The following is a 20,448-nucleotide window of genomic DNA, read 5'->3' as shown; positions in this document are numbered from 1 at the left end:
GAGGGTAAAAGGAAAAGTGGAAACTGGGGTGGAGAAAGAATAATTTAGCAGAATAATTCCTCCACAGCAACCCAGAATGTTAGATATTAGAGGAAAATTCCACGTGGTTTTGATGGTCTATTATTCCTCCCTTATCGGTAAACTTTGTTTTCAGCCTGAGAATGAATTATTTGGAATCATTTTTCTATTTCTAGTTCCATCCCCCCCCCCCCCCAAAAAAAAAACAATGTTAAAAGGTGTAACAATTTCAGGTATTAAGGAAAATCTGTAAACAACTGCTAAAGTAGGAATACATTATAGATACATGTTGCCCAAAGGCCATTGGGTGCATCCCTGTTGTCTTCCCTCTTGTTTCTCAATCTTTGTATTGCTTGTAATGGTGAACTATATTAGTGGCTCATGGTCTGTGGCCTAGGAGAAGAGGAGACTTTGTCCACACTTCACTTGTTTCATGGATGAGATGTCTTCTAGGTTCCACTGTTAGATACCACCTTTGGCCAGATTTGTGAAACGTTTCCTTTTTGTGACATGTCTTCATTAGATTGTAAGCCTGAAAGGAGGGAACTATTTTTACTTATAAATGCTACATACAATCATAGCACTATATAAATAAATGATATAATATGATGAGAAATGAAATGTTTATTCTAGACCAGCGCTTCTTAAACCTAAACCTTTTCCACTCATGACTTTTTTCTGCTTGAGAAATGTTTATGTGTCCCCAGGTATGTAGGTATATAAAATAGATATAACAACCAAACATTTACTGATAATACATCAGCATTTGGAAGGCTTGCTAAACAGATTGATTCCCTTTTTTGTGGAACACAGCTGAAGCCTTTTCTGCAGAGTTGTAAACCCTGAACATTGTTGCTATTAGATTTGTGTAAATAGGTAATGTTCAGAAACCTTTTCCTGTTGCCAAATTTTTTAAGATCCCAACATTAAGTTAAATGGGAGCCTATATAGGGTTGCAACTCACAGTTTTAGAGGCAATGCTAAAGACCAAAACTTTGGTCCTCCAGGTGGTTTGGACTTCAGTTTCCAGAAACCTAAGGGCCCTTCCACACAGCCATATAACCTAGAATATCAAGGCAGAAAATCCACAATATCTGCTTTGAACTGGGTTTTCCGAGTCCACACTGCCATATATTGCAGTGCAAAGCAGAAAATATGGGATTTATTCAGCTGTGTGGAAGAGGCCTAAGTCACTCTGGTGAATGGTCGGGGATTCTGGAAGCCAAATTCCAAAACATCTGGAGCACAAAAGTTTAGAAATCATTGCATTAGACATTCCAGCCAAAGGTGTGTTGAAAAGCTTTGCGTAGGAAGTGCTATTTTGTGAACAGGTTGTTTGTTATTGAAATGCACATTCAGATGCTACAGGTAAATCAGTTTATGACTAAATAATGTTTAGTATTTCTAAGCATATATTGAGCAAAGGAGGTTCTTCCATATTGGTGGAATGACCAAAAAATCCATTTTGCATGATTGATTGGTCCTCATTCCTTTTGTTCTCTTCTCTAAGGGCCCTCCCACACAGCCATATAACCCAGAATATCAAAGCAGATAATCCACAACATTTGCTTTGAACTAGATTATCTAAGTCCACACTGCCATATAATACAGTTCAATGTGGATTTTATGCAGCTGTGTGGAAGGGGCCTTACTTATCACAACAAACTGGCTTCCTGAAAGCATTGTGCTATTAAGCAATCTGATTTTTCACCCTGCCTTCAATGCAAACATGTAAAAAAGACGTTACTTGGAATTGTGGGAGGGTGGGCAGGGAGATAACATTATCACAGAAAATGTGAGGATGGTCTTAGTATTGAAGAGCCTTAAGAGAAACAGAAAAATGGATGGTGTTTGCTAGGGAGTTGGATGATGTAAATATGAGAAAGGTTATGAAATGTGCTGACAATTCAAAACAACTTGGAAACCACAGCTGAGTTGAAAGGCAATGGGAAATCCAGTTCTGAAGACCTGAAAAGGCCCTCTTGCCAAAATGACATGGTAGGTAAGTTACCCACATGTTGAATCCCTGTGAAGAATCAATATGATGAGAAGAACAAAAACAGGCCTTTTGTCCTACTGAAAATTTTCAGAACATTTTCAGAAACTTCTGAGCTCTATTTTGTTTGGTTTCCCCCTACTTGCTAAGGCTAACCAGACCAAATTCCTTCCCTCTTCTCCTTTCCCTGTTACTCTTCTCTTTGTAATATGTCATCTCTTTCTGTGCTCGTAACCATAGAGATGGGTAATAGAGATGGCTTCTGCCTTAACCTTCTTTACAAAAGAACCTCTTTAAAATCACTGATGCAGTATAGCAGGTTGTTTGTGTGTTTCAGGGCTTTCAGTTGTATTTCCATCCAAAGGTGGTGAGGGCAAAAATCCAGGACTCCAAAACTCACATAGGCTGAATGGCATTGCTTTAAGACTTTAAGTGGGGTAATAATAATAATAATAATAATAATAATAATAATAATAATAATAATAATAATAATAATAATAATAATATAAAATCTCTTGCTGTCATTGGAGCAGAAGCCAACAATGAGGTGTTCATGAACTCTGTGAGTGGGATTTCACTGGATCAGTTTCAATTGATGGGTATAGTTGATGTGGACAAGCTGCTGGGGCAAGTAAGGAAGACAACTTGTTTTCTTGATCCCTGTCCCTCTTAGGTGGTTGTCCAGGGAGGAGATGCAATTCAATCTCAAATACAACAAATTATTAATGCATCTCTCGGGGGGGGGGGGGGATTTTTCCATTTTTTAAAAAAAAGAAGCAGTAGACAGCTGCTGAAGAAGCCCTCCCTGGATCCCCTAGACCTTAATAATTACAGACAAGTGTCTAACCTCCCTTTTTTGGGCAAGTAGATTGAGAAGGCAGTTGCCCTTCAACTCCAGGCAGTCTTGGATGACAAACACTTCCCTGGCCCATTTCAAATGGACTTTAGAGCAGAATACAGAGTTGAGACTGCTGTGATCACCTTAGTGAATTATCTCCGTCTCAATACCGATAGGGGGAATGTGTCCTTATTGGTGCTTCTAGACCTCTCAGCCTTTGATACCATCAACCGTGGTTTTCCTTCTGGAATGCTTGAAGGGGCTAGGAATTGGAGGCACTGTGCTGCTTTGGTTCCAGTCATAATTCTAAGGCAGGTTCCAGATAGTGGTGCTTGGCGATAGCTGCTCCTTAAAAAAATGAGCTGTTATGTGGCATCCCACAAGGTGCCATTCTACCCCCAATATTTCTTAATATTTACATGAAACCTCTTGGAAAGATCACCCATAGGTATGGGGGAGGGTGTTATCAGTGTGCCAATGACACCCGAATATATTTCTCCATGCCTTCAAAAACAGCCTTTCAAAGTATCTTATTCTAAGTATGATACATAGAGAGAACTCCTATCTAATCAGAAGTAGTTCTGGTTATGTTCAATGGAGATTACTTCACAGGAAATGGAGCATAGTGTTCCATTTGGTGAGTCTGTAAGAAAGGACAGATTGAACATCACTCATCCAGAATTCTGAAATCCAAAATACTCCGAAATGCAAAATTGTCCATATAGATGACTGAGATATGGACACTTTTGCTTCCTGATGGTCCAAGATCCAAGACTTCGTTTCATTCCCAAAATTATTTAAAATATTGTGTATAGGCTTTGTTTATAAGATGTATACAAATAGAAATTAATTTTATGTTGAAACTTGGTTCCCATTTCCAATATATCTCATTATGTATATGCAAGTATTCCAAAAGCCCAAAAAATTTAAAATCTAAAATAGAGAATACTTCTCTCCCAAGCACATGAAATACATGAATCCATCTTGCTGTCACCTTTTGCTAGCATGGGGAACTGAATCTGCAAATCAGCCTTTCTGTTATTATTATATTTTATCTGTCATTAATATAAAGTATTTTGGGAAAACACTAAGGTTTTAATTGTATGTATTCTGTCAGAAAAGTAGCCAGTTCACAATTATGTTTTCCTGATGAGTATGGAAAATAGTATTAGGAACAATCTTGGCATTGGGTTTCTGCTCCGTTTTTTTTTTTGATACAGTGAGTAAGGATCACCTCTTATGGGATTTCAGGCACTTGTCATAGTATCTAGGAAGCTCCCTGGTTGCTTTGATTCCCCCCTCTCTATTCTCATTTTTCCCAAGTTTTTTTTTAGTTTTTCTTTCATTACATCTCTGTTTTTATATTTCTGTACAGTAATTACTATGTTAAAGCAATTCACATCTTTAATTTAAAAGAATAAAATGTAATTTTATGGCTGCAGTTATGATGTGTTCAATCTTTTTGTGATGTAGCTATAACTATTTTAGTTATTTTAACAACTACGGTGACATGTGTTGGGGCTCAGCAAGAGTCTAGGGATTTCTCAAAGGATAAAGGGGGTGATGGGTTTCAAACTGAGTAAACTGGGGAGTCTGTGTGTGATCAGGGTGAATTGCAGGCCATAGATCAGAGAGAAGTGCAGATAGTTGGAGATGAGGCAGAGGATGTTTTGAATTCCAGTGGTCATTCCTTAGCAACAGAGGAAAAGTCCATTTCTCCTGGAATCAGCCTTCAACTGATGGGGAGTTTTCCCATGATATCAGATTAGGTCTTTGCACTGAGGGGGTGAAGGATAGATTAATTAGGCAGTCAGAAAGACTCCATGAGAAGTCCTTGAAATCCAGATGTGTGAGACCTGGAACTCATGGCTTCTTGGTCAGGCTTGGGCTAAAATTAAGTGATGGTTACTTGATGCCTCTCAGAGCAGACAACGTTACTAAAAGCTTCAGGTTCCTCTCTTAGCTCTCAGGTTTATGATTCAAGTTTCCTGTGTTTGCCTATGTTCCTGGAAGAGTTTAGCCTAGGGAAAAGTTCTGCTTTTATGCTCATTGATTTATGACTGTGTTGTTGACTTCTTTGATTACATGTACCTTGCCATTTTTGGGCTATTGTTCTTTTGTATATATTGCTATTTTATAGCTCCTTTTGCTACTGCTCTTTTGGGAAATGCTTTTTTTCCCTTTTGTACATGCTTTTCATAATAAACTGCTGTAATTAATACTACTGGACTCTGGTGTGGTGCTGGGTGAAAAGATGTCTCAAGGCAAGGGAACAGCAACATTCCTTCGTCATACATTGGGGAAGACCTGATCTAGAGGCTGGTTTGTACTGTGCCTTGTGTTGTAGAATGAAAAACATTGAGACATGAAAACAGAAAAGTTTATTTTTAAAATATATAGTTATAATAATAAGAACTGTGATGGGAGCCTTGAAGCTATGATAGCAATTGTGACTGTTAGGTGCCATCAAGTTGCTTGGGACTTGTTTTTTGGACCAGGATGACCTTATCATGGTGTTTCCTTGGCAAAATCAGTCCAGAAGAGGTTCCCATTGCCTTCCTCTGAGGCTGAGAGAGAGTGATTTCCCCAAGTTCACCCAATGGGTTTCATGGCTGAGCAAGGATTTGAAACCTGGTCTTGAGTCATAACCCAATGCTTAAACTACTATAGCAGGCTGGTGTCGCAATTACTTTTTGAAAAATTAATTTCCAAACTCTGTTACTGTTTTCAGCAATGTTCAAACATACTATAATTTCTAAAATTCCTATGTGTGAAATTTTTTTGTAGTTATATTCTTATTCATTCGAGAATGAGAATATTCAGTCATATTCACTAGCTTATAGCAAATAGTTCTCAATAGAATAAACCCAGTGAATCAGTGGAAACTCTTACATACATTCTATTTATTCAGTGGATCTAGTATAAATGATAAATTACTTTAGGATTTAGACCAAATAGACTTAATGTCAGATACATTTTATAAAATTGCATTCTTAAATGGGGATTAATTTTCTCCATCATTTTCTCTTAGCTTTTTAAAATGGAAGAAGCCAACAAATACATTGAAAATAATCTTTCTAAAACACATTCCAACCAGTTGCCAGCTATTTGTTGTGCCACAAACAAAAGTTGAAACTAGATTTCTGAATAGAAGGGTGTTGTGAGATTTTCTTTTGACGAAATGTATATTAGATTTTGGGGTTCAATTCTGAAAGAAAGAGCATAATAAAATTTAGACAATATTGGAGCACCGTCTGTTGCCTTCTGCTTAATAAAACAAAAATATTTCACCAACTATAATGATTTCTATGTATGTAATCTGCAGTGATTTCGAAGGAAAGGTCATCTTTGAAACTCTCATTCAGTACCCACCTACATGGCATATTGCTGTTAATGTTTTCAAACCCCAGCAAAAGGTTTGTAGGTAATCCAGTGTATAGTCAGCACTTCATGTCCACGGATTCATAGCTTAAAGAATTTTAAAAACAAAATCCTCAAAAGCAAACCTCAGTTTTGCCATTTGATAGAAGTGGCTCCATTTTTCTAAACCATTGTATAGAATGAGACACGAGCATTCATTTTATCCTCTATATTTCCAGTTATTATGATTGCTTAAGTTTTAATTGGTTGTTGATGTTGTTTTATGTTTTCATGTAGTTACTATGTTTTAAATTTATTGATCTGTATTTTAATCTGTTGTTGTCTGAGCTTGTCCCCATGTGAGCTGCCCCGAGTCCCTTTGGGGAGATGGAGGCGGGATACAAAAATAAAGTTGTTGTTGTTGTTGTCATTATCATTATCATTATCCATAGATTTTTGTGTCTGTAGGGGGTCCAAGAACCAAAACCCAATGGATACCAAGGGCCTATTACATTTATGTATTTCACTCTATGAGTAAACACTGACGTATTACAGGAATCTAGATGCAACTTTTTTTGGTGGCTTTAACATTTTTCTTCCCCGCTGTTTTAATGTCTGAGGGGGAAATAACCTCATATTTCTTTGTGAGTTAAAAACAAAAACACGTGGAAGATACAAAGGAAAAAAAATGAAATCAAATGTGGTGGGAGTGGTAGAATAGTCCTTGTGCATAGTACTGCTACTGAGAGTAAAATACTGTTTTAAAAAGAATCTGGATTCATAAATGTGCATCAAACACATTATTCTGTTGTCTATGTGTGCTTTTGGCAGTGACATAAAAGCAAGTCATTTGACAGCCTTCTCCGGATTAGAGGCCTGATTACTGAGGACACATTTTGGTTGGTTGCAATTAAAATGCTTGTCAGGCATTCGATACCAGGAATCCTTTTGACAGGCTGCTTAAGCTGAGAGGCGAGCGCAGCATCCCATTGTAAGTGGATGATGGCGGAGTTGGCTGCCTTGCCATCTTTCTGGAAAATTCGGTGGCCGGCAAGCTCCCTCTGTGCTTGTCACTCGGCCTCGTTTCCTTTTCACCACTGTGGGGACTTTCTCTAATTTGCTGTTTCCCTCTTTCCCGGCACATTTACGGAAGCTGCAAGCTGTTGGCTAGCAGACTGTGTCTGCCTGAAGGTAGACAGTGAGCTCATGAAGATTAACGCTGCTTTGGGAGAATGAGTATGCTGCAGTTACTTAAGGATATGCCTTTGTGGTATTGCAGCAACAGCGCTGGTAATGATTCCCCTTTTCTCTGCCACCCCCTTTGTTTTACCATCAGCTTTCTGTGATTTCCTTTTTAAAATACCTGCAATATGCTGAGTCTTTTCTGCCATTAGGTGCAGAATGTGCCAATATTAGTGAAAGCCAGACTTTGCACATAAGGCATGGGGTGTAGCTCTGTTTCTATTCTGAAGATTTTTTTTTAATGTGTGGAGGTTTGGCCATTTTTTTGCATGGGCTTTTGTGGAATTTGTTTTGTTTAACTGATGCAAGGATGGGAGGTTGTGTTGAAATGGGAGAACAGACCTTCCCTGTGTAATGATTTTAATTTGGGTGGGTGGTGGCTTCTCTTGCAGATCCTCCAGCCGATTCTTTCTAGTGTGAGATATTGGTCGGGTTTGACTGGGTTGCAGACAAAAGGTAAGGCACACTCTGATTTTCACCTGTCCGTGTACTCAGATAAGGGAAAGGGTGTTTAATTTGGATGTCATCTTCTGTATATAGCTTTTCATTCCACCCTGCTGTGTATTGTATTATAGTTATTCCTTGGGTGTTACATCTTGGCCGAGGAGTGTCATTCTATCCATTGTGATAATGGTATTCTTTAAACAAAAAACTACTTGATATGTGGAGATGGTTTCACAAAAGCTCAGTCATTTTACTCCCTGGAGTTGGCAGAGAGAAAAAACCTTAGCGTTCCTGCATCCCCCATCAGAGCTGCAGAAATGCAGGCACACACATTTATGTCCAGAATCGTATTAGACAAAATTAAAATGCTGTAAAATAATTAAATTATCAGTAGTTGAAATCTATTCATTTGACGAACTGTGTATAGATAGAGAGACAGACAGATAAATAAATAGACTTGTTTCACCAGGTTCTGCAACAAACAGCTGCTATTTTTTTCATTGGGAGAAAAAAAATCAGTTCTTCTAACCCTCTCTCTTACAGTAATTATGAGATATGTGTATCCGTGTGATTGATTTTTGCAGCCTGAATTTTTAAACATATAAGGTACATGGCAAACCTTCATATGGCTTCTTTTTGATATTTATTCCGTTTATAAGACCCTGTACCTACAGGTTGCCACAACAGCTACAAAACATTTTGTTGCTGAGATATATATATATATATATATATATATATATATATATATATATACACACACACACACACACACACACACACACACACACACATACATACATATATATACACACACACACACACACACGTATATATAGTCTTGCCCTCCACTCTTTCCTTTCATTGCTACAAAAATGCTTTGCATCTGTCTACATTACTTGAGATATTTGGATGCCACAGAAAGATACATATGTATAGGTATCTATAATAAAGATTACAGATTTTGTTTTTATTTTGCTTTGTTTTGGACTTTGAATGGGGCCTAATCTGTTTTGGGCACTTTTAATTTGCTTTAAGGGCATGGAACGCAGCTTTTATACTCGATGAGACCTTTTGGAAAACACCTGCATTTTGATTTGGCACTTTGCATATTATATGTGGGTCTAAGATTTCTCTGTATTATGTCTGTTCAACCAGAAAGCATTTGTGTGAAGTGTGAGTATGAAAATGGAAATAGGTTCACCATCTCTTATCCAGAAATTCCAATACTAAAATACTCCAAAATTATCCACATGGCGGCTGAGATTATGACACCTTTGTTTTCTAATGGTCCACACACATAATCTTTGTTTCAGCTACAAAATTATTTAAAATATTGTGTATAAAATAGCCTGTGTGTAAGGTGAAACTGAGACCCCATCTGCACTGACATATAATGTAGTTTCTGAATCCCGATTATCTGCTTTGAACTGGATTATATGGCAGTGTGGACTCATATAATCAAAGCAGATAATTGGGATTCAGAAACTACATTATATGGTAGTGTTGATTCAGCCATAAATAAATTTTGTGTTTAGGCTTGGATCTCATCTCCAAGATATCTCATTATAGGTATACAAAATCCAGAAAGATTCAAAGTATGGAACCCTTTTAGTCACAAGCATTTCAGATAACAGATACTGAATTTGTATTTACAAAGATGTATGCTGCACTGGTAGAGTTAGTTGTCAGAGCTTCGGTATTGGCTGAAGCTGTCTATTAAGTTGCAAGCTCAGGTTTACTAATTCATAATGCATGAAGTGGCTCCCCGTGTGTGTTTTTTGGTGTCTGTGTGTGTATGGTGTGCTTATGTGCAAACCGTGGCTATGCCTGCACCTTTGTATTGAGCCTTACGATTTTAGCATCCCTGAATTTTAGACATGCTGTTCTGAAAACTGATGTGACTTATTTGACGAACCTCTGGTATTCAGTCTCATTGAACCTCATGCTGCCTAGCCATGGTCCTTCTTTAAGACCCCTTCCTGTAAGACCTTGACAGGCCCCATAATCTTCCCTCAAAGTGTGTGTATGTGTAAGTGTGTGCGTATGTTCACTTGGACTGACATTCAAGATCCCTTAATATTTTGAGGTGGCAACTCTCAGGATGACCTGTTCCCTATCACCTACCCTTTAAAGAAATTTGAGGGGTCATGTGTTTGATATCCCTTGTTTGAGGTGGGCTGTGATACCTGAAGATATGGGTTTGAGACTCGACATGCCTGAAAAAACTGCCAGATTTCCCGAGTTGGCTCCTTGAGACACAACCCCAATATCAAGAGCACTTACTGTCCAGGAGAGGCAGTACCTAAGAAGTAGCTTCCTCCATGGCAGAATTGCTCTGTGTGGATGTGTGTGTGTGTGGGGGGGGGGGGGGGGTGGTGGTGGAGGGGAGTGAATGATGTGTACATATGAATAAGTGGAGACCTGCATGTGAAAGAGGGGGATGCAATACCTACTGTGGGCTTTGGCCAGGTCTGCTACTGTCCTTTTGGCCCATAAGAGGTCTCCTAGGCAGTATTCTAACCCCAGTGTTGAAAAAGATCTCCCTATTCCTGAGAAATATAGTTAGGGGAAATGGGTACTGTTCCATTATCTGGGCGGAGGCCACTAGGGGGTGCTAGAGAGAGAAGTTCATTTTATGGGGGTGGAAAGTGGGTTGAAAGAGGAAATCCATTACCCCCTGTTTTCCTGTTATTCCTCCCACCCATGTACCCATCGTGGAAACAATCTCTGTTTATGATATGGGAAGGGGGAGAGGGGAAATAACTAGCAAAAATGGGGAAATGGTTTTCCTCCTTCAACTCTCCCCCTCCCGTAAAACAGACTATCCTTCTCTCTCTAGCGCCCACTTGTGGCCTCCTCCCAAATAATTGAACAGTACTGAGTAATGAGACAAACTCTTTGGCTTCACAATCACCACCTGCTTTTTGGGCTCATCTCCACATGTCCCTTGCACCTTGTCACTATCTTAATGTTCATCTGGTTCTCTAAGCATGTGAATGTTGAAAGTTTTTATATGGTACTGGCCTGACATTTTGAATAATGTCTAATTTCTTTCCTTATACTGTCTTTAATCCACTGGCAAGAGTCAGTGTGATGTTTTGGGCATTGAAACTCATGGAGTAACCTGGGGCAAGTTACACTCTCCCAGCCTCAAAGGAAGATGAAGGCAAATTCTTTCTGATCAGAGGAAACACCATTAAAGGGTGTCCTTAGAGTCGTGATAAGTCTTAAATGACACGAAGGCACACAACAGCAACAAATCCAGTGGGTGAAAATTGCTTGAGAACCATGTTTAAAAAACGTAGACTTCTGAGGACTCCTTTGACTATTTAAAATGCTCCCTGAAAGCCTGAAAGTGGTTGGATGTCCACCTCTTGGTTTTGAAGGTTTTCTTTTTTAAATCAAACATTTGCAGTTGGGTCCTGCATCCTGTTCAAAGGAAGATAACCTCTCAAGGAGGCTTCCAGAATGAGCACTTCACCCTTTTTTGACTCTGGAAAAAAGGGTACTATAAAGCAGGGGTCCCCAAACTTTTTAAGTAGAGGGCTGGTCTGCAATCCTTCAGACTGTTGAAGGGCTAAATTATCATTTTTTTAAAAATGAACAAATTTCTATGCACACTGCACATGTCCTATTTGTAGTGCAAAAAGACAACAACAATGAAAGAACAATCCAATATTTAAAAATAAGAACAATTTTAATCAACATAAACCTATCAGGATTTCAATGGGAAGCGTGGGCCTGCTTCTGGCCAATGAGGCAGTCAAGTTAATTAGAACTGTTGTTGTTGTGTGCCTTCAAGTCATTTCAGACTTTGGATGAGCCTAAGTCTAAAACTGAGAGCGGGGGTCAGGTAAATGGCCTTGGAGGACCGCATCCAGCCCCTGGGCCTTAGTTTGGGGACCCCTACTCTAGAGAATCTGGAAAGATCAAAGGCCACTAAAACAGCTTTGTGGTTCTCCATGTGACCTCAACACCACTCTTCCACCCTTGTGACAATCTAACTAGCATTAGTTGTTGACAATCTCTGCCAAAGGGCCTTTCCCATTTGGTATTATCTGAGGTCTCACCTACACAGACCATATAAAGCAGTTCAAAGCTAGCACATTAAGGGCTTTCTTTCCCACACTTTTTTGAGAGTTGACTGGTTGCTGCAATTCAAACTTGGCTTTGAACTGCAGTAGCCATTCAACTCTCACAAAAGGGTGTGAAAAAAAGCCCTTAATGTACATCTTTTCTCTGTGGTTTGTGTAATCACCACCTGACTCTCTAACTGATTCAGTATTTGCTATGTAATCATCCGCACAGAGAAACCATTTTCTTCAGTACCTCTTTAAAACTGCATTCAGTGGTCAGTGTACATGAGGCCTGAGCTTCATTGAATAATGATCATTCCACAAACACAAAGAAATGACTTGCCAAAGGAAGTGTTGCATCAGCCTAGTCTTCACAGCTATATAACAGGATGATGGCAGTTGTAGTTCAACAAGGTCTGGATGGCCACACTTAAAGTTGTACCACAGAGGATAATTGTTAAGTTTATTCATCAATCCTGTGCATGCTTATTCTTAAACCATCCAGTCTGTTCAGTGGAGTTTCTATGAGTTAAATGTCTACAAACTTGCTTTGCACTTTGCTGAGAATAATAATGTCTCTCCCCTCTTGCTGACTGGAATGGGGAATTGGGAGACAAGGAAAAGGCTGAGCATCAAATTGCCTGCCACCTTTCTGCCTCTGAATGCCCAGGAAGCACTTTTCACTAGCTACAGGTTACACACATTTGCATATCACTTGTATGTCTTGGCTGTGTGGGTCTCAGACTGCCCATAGTTTAGGAAGATCTTCCCCTGACAAAACCTGGACTCTGGAGTGACACAAGTTTTTAAATGTCAGTTCTTCCACCTCTACTGCTTACACTGAAAGATTCCCTTCAGATAGTGTTGGCTCTGTCAGTCCCTGCCAGCATGGTCAGATATTAGGAGAGAACTTACAGTAGTTGGGGCCCAACAAATCATCAAGAGAACTTGCAGTGTTCCTGTTGCTGAGTGTATATCCTTCAAAATCAGATCCTGCTATATCATAGTCATAGTCTAATTAATCATATTTGCTTTCGGGGATCACTGATATTAAGGTCCAACACCCTTTTGATACACCCCATATCGTCAAACATAATTATTTCATTTGTTGTTGCATTTTTTTCTCCATTGAATTCCCTACAACTATTTCCTTTGTGATATGTTTTGACACTAGGAAGCATCAAGGCTGAAAGATATGAATTAGGAAATGTGCCCTTAAGTCCTCCTCGATTTATCTAAGGCCGGACAGCAGTGATTTATCTTCCCTTTCTAAATTTTAACTTGCCGCAACTGCAAGCAACAAGCTGAAGCAGCAGTTTCCATAATAATTCATCTTTTTTAAAAATGTTCCAAACTTGTGCTTCAAGGTTCGCTAGTGTTTACCAATCATTCTTGGCCTTGATGATGTCATTCGGGATTCTGCTGCAGCACTGGCAAAGGAGGCAGAAAGTCTCCGCTTGTACCTACGACATAAATCTCCGAGAAGTAGAGATGTCATGTCATGCACAGTAGCACCTGCAAAACTCACCCTTAATTAAAAACAAATTTGTCTGAGATGCATAAAGCATAATGAATGGGACAATTGCTTTTGTGTGACAGAAACACCTTGTTATGAGAGATTTTAGTAAACCCTGCTTATCCCATGGACAGAGAGGAGGTAAACTGTGTTTTTAGTATCTGTACCAGAAACTTAAAAGAGGAAAACCTGTACAGATCTTAGTACAGGCAAGCTGCCTGAGACCCTGAAATTGTTTTTAAGGGTGTGTGCGGCCATCTGTAGATTTGCTCTTAAGTTGAATTTGTATGTAATTTGGAACAGATACATTAAAATTTGTTTTAAATTATTTGGCACAAACGGTCTAATATACAATCACAAATATACAATCAAAAGTAATGAAACGTGCCTAGATCTGTATTCAAATGACAGCTTGCGCAAAATAAATATAACATTCTTTACTGTTCTCTCTAATTCAAAACATTTTCAAAGCGACACCCACCTGCTACATTTTTTAAGTGTTACTCCAGCCAAAAGTATATATTTGTTAGCTTTGGATAGCACAGGGAAGGGTTGACACTCCTGTGGTACTGGTTTTGCTGTCTGTGCCCCTGTTCTGAAGATTTCACTTCACCTTGAGCCTCATCAGACAGGGCAGTTTTGTCATCCTGTATTGGGGATGGAGCCCCATGCTGGCCATCACATAATGTTATGTGACTTTCAGCGGAAGCCTCGCCTCCATCTCCCAACATGGGAGCCTGTTCATGTTGTGCTGGCTCCAATGGAGCCAGCATACTTCTGCCCTGTTTGGGAGATGCTTCCCATGTGTGATGGGGAAAGTGTCACCACAAGGGAGCCACGCACAGGGCAACAGATTCGTCCCACTACCCTCTCTGTTTGCCAGCAAAGCAGGATGCTTCACCTGGCCTTTGTGATGAGGTCATTTCTGTCCCTTGTGATCATTGGATTTTGAAAAAAAAATGGCTTGTGGTATAAACAAAGATTGGTTATACGCTTCAGTGGAGAACCCTTTTCCCCATGATCAGGCATGTAGCAAGGGGGGGGGGGGGCTTGAGGGGCTTCAAGCCCCCCGAAATTCTCACGGTGGTCTGCAAGAAGGCCTTACTGGTACTGTTATGTTTATTCATATCATGATCTGATTGCCATGCTCAATATATCCCATATGCATGGGGGTATTGCGAAAACGATACAAAAGGTTTGTTAGGGTAGATCCTCTCTCACTCAGACTGAGCCCCCCCCCCCCCCGAATCAAAATCCTGGCTACGGGCCTGCCCATGATAACACTTTCAGGAGCAAATTCCCCTGCTGAAGGATTTCTCTCACTTTCTGTTGTCTCACCCCCATTCATAACTGTGAGTAATTTGTACATCACTGTTTGTAACTCCGGCACTGCCTGTACTCTTATATCCACAGTTTTGCACCCTCCCATGTGTTCAGTATAGAATCATAGAATAATAGAGTTGGAAGAGACCGCATGGGCCATTTAGTCCAACTCCCTGCCATGCAGGAAAAACACAATCAATATGTAGTTTACTCCCAAGTAAGTGTGCACAGCACAGATTGTAGGCAGGGCTTATTATGCCTGAAACGGCTCAAAGACAATAGCTACCTTAATATCTTTTACTGCTCGATCCTTTAGTACACTTCCAATTCATCATGTACAGGCCCGGGAGTATCAATTATATTATAGTTTGAGTGGCCCATGTTACTGGGAGGGGTTCATCTCCCTCAGACTAGCCTTGGTGAGGCTGGAGTCCCACTTTCATCCCCTGGTCCAGACTTCATACATGCAATAGTTATCATGTCTAGTAGGCTAGACTGCATCTGTTATATCATGTTATATCTTAATTCTGATCAGAAGAAAAATCTTCCGTTGTTTTTATTTGAAGCTGTGCATATTTCTAGTGGTACTGCCACAGGGGTTCTTTTCAGTAATGAATTAATTTAGTTGGTGTTTATGGTCTCCTTAATTTCATTTACAGTGTTCGGGGCAAGTATGTCATTTCACTAGAATCAAATTCTTACTCTTATTTTTGTAGATAGGAAACAAAACTTGGTTCCTTGCCAAGGCTACCCTGCAGGGTCTTGGTTCATCCTCACTGTCTGGATCCTGTCCTAAGATATCAGGTGTTGACAGCTAAGTGGCCTAGCAAAAGGAAGCATTAAACCAAGTTATTAACCAGTTGGTGAAACAGGACAGAGTGCATCTATGTATTTTGACACTTGAGGAAGAGGAGTGCTGTACCACACTCCTTTCCATGATATTGCTCTCACCTGATGGAAGGGACAGTCTAATGTTGAGAACCTCCTTTACAAGTGGTGGCTTTCCATACGATTGAGAACACTGGTGTCCCATTGCATCAGTGTTTGAAAAACCCAGTAAAGCAGCAAAAACAGGTGGATTTCTGAGATCATAGCTGATGTCCTGTATTCAGTATTGTTAGCAGATGCTTCACTGTCCTATATTCTTTCCCATCCAAATTGTTCATAAAAACTCCCTTGAGGTGGCAGCAATATTTAATTCAGACTCAAAAATTTCAGATGCAAAAATGCATGAGAGGAATACTTCTGAAACTAGTGAAGTCACCGAATTTGTGCTTCATAATGCTATCTTCAGTTACAAAGGGAGTGTTGCAACCTCTTACTTCATACCCACATTTTACTTTATCCTGATTTTTGCCATGTTTTTCTTCAAGGTCAGGACAGCATTCATGTGACAAAGTAAAAGATAGCATCTCACATCCCTGAGACAGACTATTGGTCCATTTGGCTCATTGTCATCTACACAAACTAGCAGTGGCTTACTGGGTTTTCAGGTGAGCATTCTTCCAGCCCTTAAATTGAACCTAGGATTTTCTCTGTGTAACAATTCAGTGGGTACATGCCAGAGAGAAAAATAACAGGGTGCCAGAAGAAAAGACTGAGGCCTCTTCCACACTGCCCTTATATCTCAGGATCTGATCTCAGATTATCTGATTGTCCCAGATTATTTGGCACTGGAGACTCATATAATCCTGTTTAAAGCAGATAATCTGGGATCGGATCCTAGGATTTAGGACATTGTAGAAGGTGCCTTCGAGAGGACTCAAATGGAAACCATGGCCTGCTTGCCACTGATTAAAAGTTTCCTATAGAATCTGATTCAATTTTTATTTGCAAATATGAACATTTAAAAATCTTGTTTCTGTTATTATACTGTGTCATTAAAAGTACACTGCACAATACATTTGACTTCCGCAAATAGGAACTCATTCATCTATGTATCTGGCATAACATTTCTTATTCTAGTTTATATAGTGTGTAGTTCACGTCATTTGAAGAGGAGAAGAGCTCTATAATGATTTCAGGAGAGTATCTCTTTCTTTCTACTCCCAGAGCATTTTTCCAGTTCTTTAAATGTGAAAGTGCTTACTTTCCTTTATAGAGGAATTCACAAATTCTGGGAGTCACATGTCAACATACAATGATCACCAATAGTCATATGGATTTTCCACTGCGTTTGGGAATGTTATTTCTTAGACTGTAACTCCCAGAATCCCCCACTGGCATGGTTACTAGCCATTCTGGCTGGTAGATTCTAGGAAGTGCAGTCCAAGAAAAGCTTTTCTTTTTTTCACTCGGGTCTCATCGGTGCATTTGCCACTGTCTGTTATACTCTGTCTGTAATCCAATCTTCAGAGCTGGATAGGCAAGATACATGTGAAACAATAAATTAAAAGTTTGCAAGGGTGGTATAGACTAGCTTAAATGGATTCTTAAAGGAGATCAATACATCTCAGTGAAAACATGTCCATTGGGGAGGAATTTGGGGCACTGACAATGTCAAGCAGGAATGTGTTGCTGTTTTCTCCCACTGTGGTTTAATATAATAAAGGAGATGAGAAGCAGTTAAGAAAATTTGATCTAGGCTTATGTTTGTATTCCTGTATACACCAGTCAGGTTACCAACTATCGACCTAATCACACAGACGCCCTCCCTCCCCCATGCAGTTTTGCCAGCCTCCTGAGTGGTGACACTTTCCCCATCACACGGGGGAAACATCCCCAAAGTGTGCTGGCTTCATTGTTGCTGATCAGAATGTGGCTGGCTGATGTTTCCACCTCACTCCTGCCAAGGATCTCTAGTGTGAGGAGGGATTACAATAGGGATCTTACTTCTGACTGTCTCACCAGAGATCCCTGGCAGCAGGGGGTTGAAATGCCAGTCTGTTGTGTCCGGATTGACAAGACAAAAAACTCCCATCTTATGCTCTGGCTGCTGCCTGATAAATCAGGATGGAGTGACTTTTATGGTCTGTACATATTCCGTACACGACTGAAAGTGTAGGGATCATGAATATGAATCAATTACAAATGTGTAACTATACATTCATAGCTGTGATCATGAATTCCAGCCCATCTGTTTTCTCCACAGAATTGTTCCTCCACAACACTTCAGAACATTGAATACCAGAAGTTACAACATTCTCACTGATTTATTATTTTTCCCAACACGGTTTCCTGTCTGTTGAGAAATCTGCTTTTTTTATTGCAAAGGAATAATTATGAATATTCTTTCCATCCCTGAGTTTATGCATGTGTGTTTACATGTGTTTGTAGTGATTCCATCCATTCCTTCCTTTATCTTTTAGTTAGGTTTTGGAACTCAGCTGCAATTTCCTTTTTCAAAACAAGAAGTGGATCTTGGATTGCTTCTGGGTGGGGGTTTGGGAGAAACATTTTTTGACAGTTGAAGTGATCTCTAGAATATCCTGGGGCAGAAAATTGCCCCATTCTGTTGCCCATCCTTGCTCTACACAAATATAAAGATTGAAGAGAGAGATTGAACATGTGGCTAAACCTGTATAAAAGTGCTTACCATGTGCTGCCTTAGGAAACATTTCTTAATATAGTCCCAAGCAGTTGCTTCCTGGAAGCAGACCTACAAAAATGACCCTTGAATCAGCCGAGGTGGGTTAGCAGCAGGCATCATGGCTCATTTCCAGCATAATGAGTAGTCAAGCCCAGTGAGCAGAACAAAAGTTGTTGCTTGTCATTCTTTTTTTTTTTTTGTTGTTCTCTTATCCAGCTGCATGTTAAAGAGTACTTACAAATTTGTTCAAAGTAATTTTTTGTACACAAGTGCACAGTTATTTCAAATGACAAACAGGGGTGGTAGTGGTAGTAGATTTTAGCCTTTAATAACCTGGGAAAGAACTTTCGGAGGAACCTGCAAAATACATCTGTCTTGTCCTTCTTCAGTCACATTAAGAACACATGACATCATTTTCTGTTTCTTTCATCATCTGTTAGATGATGAAGAGGCAAAAGAAGAGCCCATGCTCTTTCAGGCAAGGCGAGGTGTGATATCATGACTGGGGAGAGGCTTGTAGGAGAAAGTAAATACACCTTCTTTCCTTCAATCACACTTGATGACAAGTGGCCACCAAGTGGGATTGAGTCATTCCATTTCGTAATGAATCATCATCTCTTAGTTTGCTTGGAGACCTATGAAAGTCTTTCAGAGAGACCCAGTGGGCTGACATTTTAAGAGAATCAGGATGTACTTTGGTTGAAAATTGTTTTATTAGGTTGGACAATTCACATTATGACATGTCACACAAATGTCTCAACCTATTTGCTTTTCACTGGGTACTACACATATTCAGTGCTTTGTATTACCACATTCTTTATGCCCCAAAATGTCTTACCTCTCAGTCTCTTGTATTTACAGGAGGATGTTTCTCAAAATGAAGTATTAATCTGTTACAATGTCTTTCTGCACATACACTTGCAATATCTCTTAAAATGGAGATCTGGTATAAAGGCAATTTCATCCTAATTGGATGAAAACCTTTTTTATGCTTCTAATATGCTTCCTCATGTGCTTTCCAAAGGTTGGAAGTAACTCACTATAACAAAGAAGAGTGGTAACTTATAGTATTTGGATGGTTTAAAAACAAAAAACAAGAATGGATTAATGGATTTAATTATATATATGTTTTTAAGGTCTTATAATGTTTTTAATAGTATTATTAACTGATTTGTATGTATTGTTTTGATTTTAATGATTGTGCTTTTGGACATTAAATTTTGCCAATCTCTGTAAGCTGCCCTGAGTCCCGTTGGGTGAGAAGGGCGGGCTATAAATGCTGTAAATAAAAATAAAATAAATAAAAAGTAACTATTTTTGTTCATTTTGCATAACAAGAAGTAAGACATTACTTTTGCAAATTTTAAATAAGTTAGTAATTAATTGGGTGGGATTTCGGAATTGCAACTCTAACTTATTACTTTTGAAAACAACATCTATAATGCTGCTGTTGTAATGGTAATTGTATTGCTTGTGTTAAATGGTGCATCATGATCAGCCTGCATTTCCATCCAATTTTAGAGATACAAGACTAGGGGCATCATTAGAAGGGGTCTTTTGGCTTCTAGGCCATTCTCCTCATGGGTGTACACACATGCACATGCACACACACAAACACCATAACTTTCCCCCCTCTCCTCTTTACACAACTAAAAGAGAGAAAGGGCCTCATCACAAAGGCCAAGCAAAACGTCCTGCTTTTGCCTGGCACCATGGCAAAAGGAGAGGGGCAGCAGGGAGAATCTGTTACCTTGCGTGCAGCTCCCTCTCAGCAAGGCTTTTACCATCACCCGGGGGAAGTGTTGTTCTCCTGGAGAGGACCCGTGCTGACTCCATTGGAGCAGCAATAGACCCAGCACTACACAGGAAGCTCCGGCCACACTTTCAGACTGACTATGGGCGGGGTCTTCGCAAGAAATCATATGAGGTCATATGATGGCTGGCGTGGGGCTCCATCCAGAAGCTGGGGTGTAAGGGCCGGGCTGTGACGCAGGCTGTTGAGCAACCAGCTGCAACAAATCACTCTGAGCAAGAGGTCATGAGTTCAAGGCCAGCTCGGAGCCCCGTGTTTGTCTTGTCTTTGTTCTATGTTAAGGCATTGAATGT

The 20,448-nt window shown here is 39.7% G+C and overlaps 1 protein-coding gene across 32 annotated transcripts in view; it reads left to right on the top strand.

Annotated features, from left to right (window-relative positions):
* Positions 1–20,448, top strand: part of map2 (microtubule associated protein 2) — a 331,665-nt gene that overhangs the window by 137,872 nt on the left and 173,345 nt on the right. For 3 of the 32 annotated variants that reach the window (XM_062961288.1, XM_062961301.1, XM_062961411.1), the window contains exon 4: positions 7,847–7,910. The exons of 26 other annotated variants lie outside the window; for them this stretch is intronic. The gene's annotated coding sequence lies outside the window, so the exon portion shown is untranslated. Of the gene's footprint in view, positions 1–7,182; positions 7,503–7,846; positions 7,911–20,448 lie in introns of those variants that run through there. 3 more of the 32 variants (XM_062961312.1, XM_062961319.1, XM_062961307.1) reach the window with 2 other exon arrangements.

Source organism: Anolis carolinensis, chromosome 1 (assembly GCF_035594765.1).
Source record: "Anolis carolinensis isolate JA03-04 chromosome 1, rAnoCar3.1.pri, whole genome shotgun sequence".
Classification (NCBI taxonomy): Eukaryota; Metazoa; Chordata; class Lepidosauria; order Squamata; family Dactyloidae; genus Anolis; species Anolis carolinensis.
Note: the sequence above shows the minus strand (reverse complement) of the source record. Positions and strands in the feature narration are given on the sequence as shown.